Below are 13,469 nucleotides of genomic sequence, written 5' to 3' on the forward strand. Positions count from 1 at the left end.
CATTAAATGTTGGGAAAACTGATTAACTATATTAGGAAAAAATAAGTAATCAGATCATCATTTCATAATTAACAACAAAATGCATTCCATACGGATTAAAGATTTTAAATGTAAAATATAAAAACTTAGTAGTCCTAAAATTTTCCAGAAAAAAACACAGGTGAATATTCATGTAACCATCAGGTAATTCCTAGGCATAACACCTATGGCTGAAGAAAAAAAAATAAATGTGACTACATAAACATTCAAACTGTAAATTATTATAATAGCTATCATTTATCAAATGCTTACTAAGAGGCATGCACTGTGCTCATTATTTTACATCACAACTTATTTGATGCTAATAACAACCCTGTAATTATCTCAATTTTGCACATGTAAAGGAAAATGACATCTAAATAACTTGCATTAAATAAGTGTAGCCAATCCTGTATCTGTCCTGAGCCCAGACAGCCTTCCTATACCCATAAAAAAGGATAAAGAAAGATAGCAGAAGGGGGAAAAATGCAACAAAAATGACATAAACTGGAATAATATTCTTAAACAAACAAAAAATGTTAACAAATCAGTAGGAAAAAAGGAGGAGGGAAAACGGAGATCGCAAAGAATACAGACATGTTCACATAGTACTGTTGGGGGTAAAGCTGGCAAAAATTCATGGGCTAATAAAATAAATTTTTATTCTAATAAAATAATCAAAGTGCCCAGAGATCTATGTAAAAGGATATTCATTGTGCTATTGCTTATATTGGTTTAAAAAATAAAAAAAGAAAAAGAATAAAAAGGAAAAGAAAAAGGGAAGGGAAATATTAGGGAGTGAGAAATTCAGTGTCTAAAAATAAGGTTTTTATCAGTAATTTATTTATTTTCCCTCAGTTTTATTGAAAAGTAATTGATGTATAACACTGTATGAGATTAAGGTGTATGTCATAATGATCTGACTTACGTAAATCATGAAATGATTAAGGTGTATGTCATAATGATCTGACTTACGTAAATCATGAAATGATTACCACAATAGGTTCAGTGAATGCTCATTATCTAATATTGATACAAAAAACAAGAAAATAAGAAAATACTTTTTAAAAAACTTTGTAATGAGAACTCTTAGGATCTAATCTCTTAATAACTTTCATATATACATCAGTGTTAGCTATAGTGATCATGCTGTACATTACATCCCTAGTATTTATTTACCTTCTAACTAGAAGTTTGCACCATTTGACCACCTTCCTCTAATTCCTCCTCCTCCCAAATCAGCAATTTATGATATATCCTTTTACATAATAAAATTGTCATATAGACTTTCAACATCATATAGATGAATATTGATATGAAAATATATAAACAACATATTATGTAAAACATAATGAAACAGTATGTAAGATATTAACTCATTTTAATATATATATTTGTCTATCATACATTATCAAGGGTGATAGTGATTACATTGTAGCAAGATTGTAGATAGATCTAATTTTTTTTTCTTTTTGTGTTTTCCTTTTCTTTTTCTTTCTTTTATTTGTATCTCTCTTTTTTTGCAAAAACTATGCATTACTTTTATAATAAGGAAATTTTTAATTTTTAAAATGGTACTGGAAAGATAGTAAAAGTGTTGAGACACGAAAAATAAAACATATTATGAATTGAGACCTGGAGTCTCCTCTAGAGAGTTTAAAGAAAAGTAAGACATCTTTCTATCAAAAATTCAGGCCGATTTTACTGATTAGGCTCTGTAATTAACAGGGAAAGTCAGTCAGGTGACAAGGTGAGGCAAGGACTGGTCAAGCAGGAGATGTACAGAGAGAAAGAGAACAGGCATCTTCCCTGATGAGGAAACTGAACCCAGCTCATCTGCAGTGAAAACATGGAGTCCTAACCACTGGATGGCCAGAATTCCTTTAAATCCCTTAAATCCTTTTTAATTAAAAATTCCATTAAATTCCCTTAAATCCTTTTTAATTAAAAATTTCCCCAGATTGGTTCAAGATGTCAGAGTAGAAGGACATGCTCTTACTCCCTCTTGTGAGAGCACCGGAATCACAACTAACTGCTGGACAATCATCGACAGGAAGACACTGGAACTCACCAAAAAAGATATCTCACATCTAAAGACAAAGGAGAAGCCACAATGAGATAGTAGGAGGGGCACAATCACAATAAAATCAAATCCCATAACTGCTGGGTGGGTGACTCACAAACTGGAAAACACTTATACCACAGAAGTCCACTCACTGGAGTGAAGGTTCTGAGCCACATGTCAGGCTTCCCAACCTGGGGGTCTGGCAATGGGAGGAGGAATTCCTAGAGAATCAGACTTTGAAGGCTAGCAGGAATTGATTGCAGGACTTTGACAGCACTGGGGGAAACAGAGACTCCATTCCTAGAGGGCACACACAAAGTAGTGTGCACATCGGGACCCAAGGGTAGGAGCAGTGACCCCATAGGAGACTGAACCAGACCTACCAGCTAGTGTTGGAGGGTCTCCTGCAGAGGTGGGGGGTGGCTGTGCCTCACCGTGGAGACAAGGACACTGACAGCAGAAGTTCTAGGAAGTACTCCTTGGTGTGAACCCTCCCAGAATCTGCCATTAGCCCCACCAAAGAGCCTGGGTAGGCTCCAGTGTAGGGTCGCCTCAGGCCAAACAGCCAACAGGGAGGGCACCCAGCCCCACCCATCAGCAGACAAGCGGATTAAAGTTTTACTGAGCTCTGCCCACCAGAGCAACAGCCAGCTCTACCCACCACCAGTCCCTTCCATCAGGAAACTTGCACAAACCTCTTAGATAGCCTCATCCACCAGAGGGCAGACAGCAGAAGCAAGAAGAAGTAGAATCTGGCAGCCTGTGGAACAAAAACCACATTCACAGAAAGATAGACAAGATGAAAAGGCAGAGGGCTATGTACCAGATGAAGCAATAATATAAAACCCCAGAAAAACAGCTAAATAAAGTGGAGATAGGCAAACATCCAGAAAAAAATTCAGAATAATTATAGTGAAGATGATCCAGGACCTTGGGAAAAGAATGAAGGCAAAGATTGAGAACATGCAAGAAATGTTTAACAAAGACCTAGAAGAATTAAAGAACAAACAAACAGAGACGAACAATACAATAACTGAAATGAAAAATACACTAGAAGGAATCAATAGCAGAAAAACTGAGGCAGAAGAACAGATAAGTGACCTGGAAGACAGAATGGTGGAATTCACTGCTGCAGAATAGAATAAAGAAAAAAGAATGAAAAGAAGTGAAGACAGCCTAAGAGACCTCTGGGACAACATTAAACGCAACAACATTTGCATTATAGGGGTCCCAGAAGGAGAAGAGAGAGAGAAAGAACCTGAGAAAATATTTGAAGAGATTATAGTTGAAAACTTCCCTAACATGGGAAAGGAAATAGCTACCCAAGCCCAGGAAACGCAGAGAGTCCCATACAGAACAAACCTAAGGAGAAACACACTGAGACACATAGTAATCAAATTGGCAAAAATTAAAGACAAAGAAAAATTATTGAAAGCAGCTAGGGAAAACAACAAATAACATACAAGGGAACTTCCCATAAGGTTAATAGCTGATTTCTCAGAAGAAACTGTACAAGCCAGAAGGGAGTGGCATGACATATTTAAAGTGATGAAAAGGAAGAACCTACAACCAAGATTACTCTACCTGGCAAGGATCTCATTCAGATTCGATGGAGAAATTAAAAACTTTACAGACAAGCAAAAGCTAAGAGAATTCAGCACCACCAAACCAGCTCTACAACAAATGCTAAAGGAAATTCTCTAAGTGGGAAACACAAGAGAAAAAGAAGACTTACAAAAACAAACCCAAAACAATTAAGAAAATGGTCATAGGAACATACATATTGATAATTACCTTAAACGTGAATGTATTAAATGCTCCAACCCAAAAACACAGGCTCACTGAATGGATACAAAAACAAGACACACAAATATGCTGGCTACAAGAGACCCACTTCAGACCTAGGGACACATACAGACTGAAAGTGAGGGGATGGAAAAAGATATTCCACACAAATGGAAATCAAAAGAAAGCTGGAGTAGCAATACTCATATCAGACAAAATAGACTTTAAAATACAGAATGTTACAAGAGACAAGGAAGGACACTACATAATGATCAAGGGATCAATCCAAGAAGAAGATATAACAATTATAAATACATATGCACCCAACATAGGAACACCTCAATACATTAGACAAATGCTAACAACTATAAAAGAGGAAATCGGGCTTCCCTGGTGGCGCAGTGGTTGAGAGTCTGCCTGCCAATGCAGAGGACACGTGTTCGAGCCCTGGTCTGGGAAGATCCCACATGCCGTGGAGCAACTAGGCCCATGAGCCACAATTACTGAGCCTGCGCGTCTGGAGCCTGTGCTCTGCAACAAGAGAGGCCACGATAGTGAGAGGCCCGCGCACTGAGATGAAGAGCAGCCCCCACTTGCCGCAACTAGAGAAAGCCCTCGCACAGAAACGAAGACCCAACACAGCCATAAATAAAAAAATAAAATTAAAAAAAAAAGCAGTGTCTTTGCAATAATTAAAAAAAAAAAACTATTCACTGATAATTATGTCATTAACATGTTCCTGAAATCAGTGAATTATTTAAAAAAAAAAAAAAGAGGAAATCAACAGTAACACAATGATACTGGGGGACTTTAACACCTCACTTACACCAATGGACGGATCACCCAAACAGAAAATTAATAAGGAAACACAGGCTTTAAATGACACAATAGACCAGATAGATTTAAATGATATTTATAGGGCATTCCATCCAAAAACAGCAGATTACATTTTCTTCTCAAGTGTGCATGGAACATTCTCCAGGATAGATCACATCATGGGTCACGTATCAAGCCTCAGTAAATTTAAGAAAATTAAAATCATATCAAGCATCTTTTCTGACCTCAGCACTATGAGATTAGAAATCAATTACAGGGAAAAAACCATAAAAAACACAAACACATGGAAGCTAAACAATTTGCTACTAAATAACCAAGAGATCACTGAAGAAATCAAAGAGGAAATAAAAAAATACCTAGAGACAAATGACAATGAAAACACATTGATCTAAAACCTATGGGGTGCAGCAAAAGCAGTTCTAAGAGGGAAGTTTATAGCAACACAATCCTACCTCAAGAAACAACAAACATCTCAAACAAACAATCTAACCTTACACCTAAAGGAACTAGAGAAAGAAGAACAAACAAAACCCAAAGTTAGCAGAAGGAAAGAAATCTTAAAGATCAGAGCAGAAAAAAATGAAATAGAAACAAAGAAAACAATAGCAAAGATCAATAAAACTAAAAGCTGGTTCCTTGAGAAGATAAACAAAATTGATAAACTATTAGCCAGACTCATCCCGAAAAAGAGGGAGAGGACTCAAATTAATAAAATTAGAAATGAAAAAGGAGAAGTTACAACAGACACTGCAGAAATACAAAGCATCCTGAGACTACTACAAGCAACATTATGCCAATAAAATGGACAACCTGGAAGAAATGGACAAATTCTTAGAAAGGTATAACCTTCCAAGACTGAACCAGGAAGAAATAGAAAATATGAACAGACCAATCACAAGGAATGAAATTGAAACTGTGATTAAAAATCTTCCAACAAACAAAAGTCCAGGACGAGATGGCTTCACAGGCAAATTCTATCAAACATTTAGAGGCAAATTCTATCAAACATTTCCATCCTTCTCAAACTCTTCCAAAAAATTGCAGGGGAAGGAACACTCCCAAACTCATTCTATGAGGCCACCATCACCCTGATACAAAAACCAGACAAAGATACTACAAAAAAAGAAAATTACAGAGCAATATCACTGATGAATATATCAATCAATGTGATACACCATATTAACAAATTGAAGAATAAAAACCATATGATCATCTCAATAGATGCAGAAAAAGCTTTTGACAAAATTCAACACCCATTTACGATAAAAACTCTCTAGAAAGTGGGTATACAGGGAACTTACCTCAACATAATAAAGGCCGTATACGACAAACCCACAGCAAACATCATTCTCAATGGTGAAAAACTGAAAGCATTTCCTCTAAGATCAGGAACAAGACAAGGATGTCCACTCTCACCACTATTATTCAACATAGTTTTGGAAGTCTTAGTCATGGCAATCAGAGATGAAAAAGAAAAAAAATAATACAGATTGGAAAAGAAGAAGTAAAACTGTCACTGTTTGCAGATGACATGATACTATACATAGAGAAGCCTAAAGATGCCACCAGAAAACTACTAGAGCTAATCAATGAATTTGGTAAAGTAGCAGGATGCAAAATTAATGCCCAGAAATCTCTTGCATTCCTATACACTAATGATGAAAAATCTGAAAGAGAAATTAAGGAAACACTCCCATTTACCATTGCAACAAAAAGAATAAAATACCTAGCAATAAACCTACCTAGGGAGAAAAAAGACCTGTATGCAGAAAACTATAAGACTTTGATGAAAGAAATTAAAGGTGATACAAACAAATGGAGAGATATACCATGTTCTTGGATTGGAAGAATCAATATTGTGAAAATGAGTATTCCTATGAAAAAACAATGAAACAGACCTCTCCAGTCTACTAGATCTTGAGGTAATAAAAAAACTGAAGGAATTAAGAAAGGCTATCAATAGAAATGCAGATCACTGTAAAAAAGAACTAGAAACTATAAAGAAGAGTCAATTAAAATTAGAAAATTCATTTGCCAAGATGAAAGCTGAAGTAAATAGCAGTAAGTATCAAACTGAATAATGCAGAAGAATGAGTAAGTGATCTGGAAGCTAGAATAACAGAAATCGCCCAATCAGAACATCAGAGAGAAAGACAAATGAAAAAAGTGAAAGACCTATAGGATAATATCAAGCACACCAAACTACACATAATAGGAATCCCACAAGGAGAAGAAAAAGTAAAGGGGATCAGAACTATATCTGAATAAATTATGGCTTAAAACTTCCCAAACATAAAGAAAGTAACAGATATCCAGGTACAGGAAGCACAGAGAGTCCCAAACAAGATGAACCCAAACAGACCTACTCCAGGACATATCATAAATAAAATGAAAAACTCTAAAGAGAGGATTCTAAAGGCAGCAAGAGAAAAACAAAGAGTCAGTTACAAGGTAATCCCCATAAGACTATCAGCTGATTTCCCTACAGAAACATTGTAGGCCAGAAGGGAGTGTCAGGATATATTCAAAGTCCTGAGAGGGAGAAAACTGCAACCTAGGATACTCTACCTAGCAAGACTATAACTTAGTATAGAAGGAGAGATAAAGAATCTCTCAGAAAAGCAAAAACTAAAAGAATACAGCCATACTAAACCTATCCTAAAAGAAATATTGAAAGGTCTTCTCTAAACAGAAAAGAAGCAAGAATCTATAGGAAAGGGAAAATCACAAAAGGATTGAAGACCACTTAAATAAGCCAATATATAGATTAAAAAACAATTTTAGAAAATCTGTGAAAGTGATTATAACTACAATGAACAGCAAAAGGGTAAACATGAAGATGTAAAACAGGACATCAAAATTACAGAACATGGGGTAAGGGAGTAAGAAAATGTAGATCTTTTAGAATGTGTTTGAGCATATATGACTACCAGTCTAAAGCAAGCAGATACAGTTATGAGTTAACATACTTGAAAACCAAGCTTACCACGAATCAAAAGCATACACAAACACCAAAAAGAAAGGAACTCTAGCATAATACAAAAGAAAACCATCCAACCACAAAAGGAAAAACAAAAAGAAGAAAGGAACAAAGAAGAAATACAAAATCAACTGGAAGACAAGCTTAAAATGGCAATAAATACATATTTATTAATAATTACTTTAAATGTCAGTGGACTAAATGCTCTGATCAAAAGACATATAGAGACAGACTGGATAATAAAACAATAACCTACAATGTGCTCCCTACAGGAGACCCACTTGTGTGAAAGACACATATAGATTGAAAATGAAGGGATGCAAAAACATACTTCATGCAAATGGAAATGACAAGAAAGTGGCATAGCAATACTCATATCAGACAAAATAGATTTTAAAACAAAGGCCATAAGCCATCATTAAAAGTCTACAAACAACAAATGCTGGAGAGAGTGTGGAGAAAAGGGAACCTGCCTACACTGTTGGTGGAATGTAAATTCGTGCAGCCACTATGGAGATCAGTATGGAGGTTCCTCAGAAAACTAAAAATAGAGTTGCCATACGATCCAGGAATCCCACTCCTGGGCACATATCTGGACAAAACTCTAATTTGAAAAGCTACATGCACCCCTATGCTCATAGCAGCACTATTTACAATAGCCAAGTCATGGAATAAACCTAAGTGTCCATCAACAGGTGAATGGATAAAGATGTGGTATATATATATATACTTTCTTTCTTCTTCACTTTCTTCTTTTTGTTTTGCCTTTTGTGGTTGGATGGTTTTCTTTTGCATTATGCGTCAGTTCCTTTCTCTTTATATATATATATATATATATATATACACATACACACACACACATATATATATAATGGAATATTACTTAGCCATAAAAAACAATGAAATAATGCCATTTGCAGCAACATGGGTGGACCTAGAGATTATCATAGTAAGTGAAGTAAGTCAGAAAAAGACAAATACAGTATGATATCACTTACATGTAGAATCTAAAATATGACAAAATTGAACTTATCTATGAAACAGAAACAGACTCACAGAGATAGAGAAGAGACTTGTGGTTGCCAAGGGGAAGTGGGGTGGGGGAGGGCTGGATTAGGAGTTTTGGACTAGCAGATGCAAAATATTATATATAGGATGGATAAACGACAAGGTCCTATGTATAGCACAGGGAATTATATTCAATATCCTGTAATAAACCATAATGGAAAAGAATATATATATATATATATATATATATATATATATATACACATCACTTTGCTGTACACCAGAAACTAACACAACATTGTAAATCAATTGTACTTCAACTTTTTAAAAAAGCCATAGAGAAAACAAAGAAACATCAATGCAAGAAGAGGATATCACACTCATTAACACATATGTACCCAGTATAGGAGCACCTGAATCAAATTACCCATGACATTTTTCACAGAACTAGAACAAATAATCCTAAAATTTATATGAAACCACAAAAGACCCAAAACTGCCAAAGCAAACCTGAGGAAAAAACAAAGGTGGAGGCATAACACTTCCAGACTTCAGGCAATACTATAAAATTATAGTAATCAAAACAATGTAGTATTGGCACAAAAACAGATACATAGATTAATGGAACAGAATAGAGAGCCCAGAAATAAACCCATACACCTACAGTCAATTAATCTTTGACAAAGGAGCCAAGATTATACAATGGAGAAAAGACAGTCTCTTCAGCAAGTGGTGCTGGGAAAGTTGGACTGCTGCATGTAAATCAATGAAGTTAGGGCTTCCCTGGTGGCGCAGTGGTTGAGAATCTGCCTGCTAATGCAGGGGACACGGGTTCGAACCCTGGTCTGGGAAGATCCCACATGCCGCGGAGCAGCTGGGCCCGTGAGCCACAACTACTGAGCCTGCGCGTCTGGAGCCTGTGCCCCGCAACGGGAGGGGCCACGATAGTGAAAGGCCCGCGCACCGCGATGAAGAGCGGTCCCCGCACCGCGATGAAGAGTGGCCCCCACTTGCCGCAACTAGAGAAAGCCCTCGCACGAACCGAAGACCCAGCACAGCCAAAAATAAAATAAATAAATAAAAATAAAAGTAGCTATAAAAAAAATTAAAAAAAAAAAAATCAATGAAGTTAGAACACACCTTCACACCATGCACAAAAATAAACTCAAAATGGCTTAAAGACTTAAACATAAGACATGACACCATAAAACTTCTAGAAGAGAGCATAGATAAAACATTCTTTGACGTAATTGTAGCAATATTTTCTTAGGTCAGTCTCCCAAGGCAAGAGAAGTAAAAGCAAAAACAAAAAAGTGGGACCTAATCAAGCTTATAAGTTTTTGCACAGCAAAGGAAGCTAAAAACAAAATGAAAAGACAGTGTACAGACTGGGAGAAAATATTTGTAAATGATGCGATTGACAAGGGCTTAGTATCTAAAATATACAAACAGCTCATACAACTCAATATTAAGAAAGCAAACAACCCAGTCAAAAAATGGGCAGAAGACCTAAATAGAAATTTCTCCAGTGAAGACATACAGATGGCCAATAGGCACATGAAAAGATGCTCAACATCACCTATTATTTAGAGAAATGCAAATCAAAACTACAATGAAGTACCACCTCACACCAGTCAGAATGGCCATCATCAAAAAATCTATAAACAATAAATGCTGGAGAGGGTATGGAGAAAAGGGAACCCTCCTAAACTGTTGGTGGGAATGTAAATTGGTGCAGCCACTATGAAAAACAGTATGGAGGTTCCTTAAAAAACTAGAAACAGAATTACCATGATCCAGCACTCCCATTCCTGGGCATATATCCAGCAAAGACAAAAACTCTAATTTGAAAAGATACATGCACCACAGTGTTCACAGCAGCACTATTTACAGTAGCCAAGACATGGAAGCAACCTAAATGTCCATCGACAGAGGAATGGATAGAGAAGATGTGGTACATATATACAATGGAATATTACTCAGCCATAAAAAAGAATGAAATAATGCCATTTGCAGCAACATGGGTGGACCTAGAGACTGTCGTACTAAGAGAAGTAAGTCAGTCAGAGAAAGACAAATATCATATGATATTGCTTATATGTGGAAGCTAAAAAAATGACACAAATGAACTTATTTACAAAATAGAATGGAGTCACAGATGTAGAAAACAAACTTACAGTCACCAGGGGAGGAACGGGGGGAGGAGGGATAAATTGGGAGATTGGGATTGACATATACACACTACTATATATGAAACAGATAACTTATAAGGAACTACTGTATAGCAGAGGGAACGCTACTTAATACTCTGTAATGGCCTATATGGGAAAAGAATCTAAAAAAAGAGTAGATATGTGTATATGTATAGCTGATTCACTTTTGAAAATAGGTGGAAAACCCTAAAATAAAGCCTTTTAAACAGGAAGGAATCTTTTTTAACTCTTAAATTCATAAAGATATCCTCCTCTAAAATTTTCTAAAAATTATAGTTTCTTTTTAATATTTAGGGGCATGTGTCTGTATGTGTGTGTGCGCATGTGTGTGTGTGTGTGTGTGTGTCTATATGCTAGCTCCTCCACATCTGCAACCATCTTTCACATAGCCCCTTGGGCCCCAGTCTAGAAATAGGTCTAGTCCCTGAGCCAGAGGTTGCCTTGGTTTAGTTTCTGGTCAGAAGGCAGCGTCCCTCCCTTTCACTGATCTTACAACTTTCTATAAACTATGCCTCCAGATGAAAATAGAGCACAGCCTATTGCTTCTCAGTCTCCTTTTCCTGAACTGGGAGACCTGCTCTGGGTGCTGCCATGGAGTAGTGAGAGTGCTTTTGGTCCTGTCTGCCCTGCAGGAGTTTCTCCCCTGATGCCACTGTCTGTTCCAGACAAGTTCCCAGGCTCTGGCTGGAGCCCACTCATTGCTTTGTATACCTCTCTTAGTTGGATCTGTAGAGATTATATATCTTGCTTTGAAGCCTTGCTATTTCTTTTTGCTTTCTCTTTTTATATTTTCTCTAATATTTCTCTGTGTTTGGAGAAGAAATGGCAGATCGAGGCATAAATTTATTGCAGTATTCTGACCTGAACTCTAACTCTTTAATTCTCTTTATGACAGATTTAAAGAAAGAGTAACAGCTAGATAGAGAAGGGTGTTGAGAGGAAATAGTAGATGATAGGAAGAGTATGTGTGTGAATGCACATAGACAATAAAGAGAAAGAGGTTTTGGAAATTGGAAGCAGTTGGTATGACAGTAACTAAGACAGCCTATGGGGAGAGGGCAGCAGAAAAACCTAGAGGAGAGATGCAGCATAATGAGTCTTTGTGCCTTCTGCCAGCCCAATAATCACCACTTCCCTAAAAACCCACAAAAGACCTAAAGAACTGAAGAAAAGAGAAATATGATAAAGAAAATAGAATCACTCCGTAGAGTGATTTGAAACATCACAGGTTTCAAAACATATTCACACCAATTCATTGAGGTGGAGAGTATTGGTGTTTTATGTCCATTCTAGAAACAAGAAAACCGAGGCTTAAGGAATTTAAATGATGGGCTAGAACTGAAACCCATAACCTCTTTTGCTTCATCCCTTGTTCTTTCCTCCAACCACAATTCTCAGCATATACAATTACAGTAAAAAGACTGCCAACCATGAAGTATCTCAGCCAAAACAATAGAATCAAAAACAGTTAGGGACTTCCCTGGTGGTGCAGTGGTTAAGAATCTGCCTGCCAATGCAGGGAACACAGGTTCGAGCCCTGGTCCGGGAAGATCCCACATGCCATGGAGCAATTAAGCCCATCCGCCTGTGCTCTAGAGCTCGCGAGCTGTAACTACTGGGCCCGTGAGCCGCAACTACTGAAGCCTGCACACCTAGAGCCCATGTTCCACAACAAGAGAAGCCACTGCACCGCAACGAAGAGTAGCCCCCGCTCGCCGCAACTAGGGAAAGCCCATGCACAGCAACAAAGACCCAATGCAGCCATAAATAAATAAAACAATTAGAACAGAGATAAATTTCTTCGGCTCTCCTTGATTCCACTTTTAGATTTTTCCCCTACTTGTCTCTCTGAACCTAATTCATAAATAGACTCTGAACTTAAATTTATAGAGTCCATTACACTTGTTTACTCTGTGATGCAAACACTGATAAATTTCAATATTCTAGCTACTCCCCAAACTGGCATTTTTATGAGAACAAAAGAAGTAACTCCCAATTTTACATGTTCTGAGTAATAGTGGACTACAGGGTGTATACATGTGAGCCAAAGCTCCTAGTCACATGACTTTGACATTTTTATGCTCCTACATATAAGGACCAACCTGCCTTCACAATAGTGAAGTTTCTAATTTAATTAACCAAATTCTAAGTGTCTCAAATAAGAAGCCAGTATCTCTGTTAACAAAACTACTTATCAAAGTTTTATATGTAGTTCTATAAAATTATCACTCATTTATTCAACAAATATTCCAATTTAATAAGTAATATATAGTAATAGGTAATATATATATAATGACTATTATAATATAAAAATATTATTTAATGCTGATGCATGCTAGGAAACATAATCCTTGATCAAATCACACTTTTTTTCCTGAAATCAATCACACTAACTTTCTAAAAAAAAAAAAAACACAATAATGAAGAACACTAATTTCAAGTGACAAAGAGTAAACTTGACCAAGTTTTGCTGAATTTGTACTTTATTGTTCTTTCTATTATACCAACACAAGTTCTATCTGAGTAATGACATAGTTCTGTTTCCTTCCTCAAAGGAGAGCTC

General features: G+C 36.6%; 1 protein-coding gene across 2 annotated transcripts in view; it reads left to right on the top strand.

Moving 5' to 3' along the window:
- Positions 1-13,469, top strand: part of WDR64 (WD repeat domain 64) — a 151,920-nt gene that overhangs the window by 59,188 nt on the left and 79,263 nt on the right. The gene's annotated exons all lie outside the window — the stretch shown is intronic.

This window comes from Balaenoptera musculus, chromosome 1 (assembly GCF_009873245.2).
Source record: "Balaenoptera musculus isolate JJ_BM4_2016_0621 chromosome 1, mBalMus1.pri.v3, whole genome shotgun sequence".
NCBI lineage: Eukaryota > Metazoa > Chordata > Mammalia > Artiodactyla > Balaenopteridae > Balaenoptera > Balaenoptera musculus.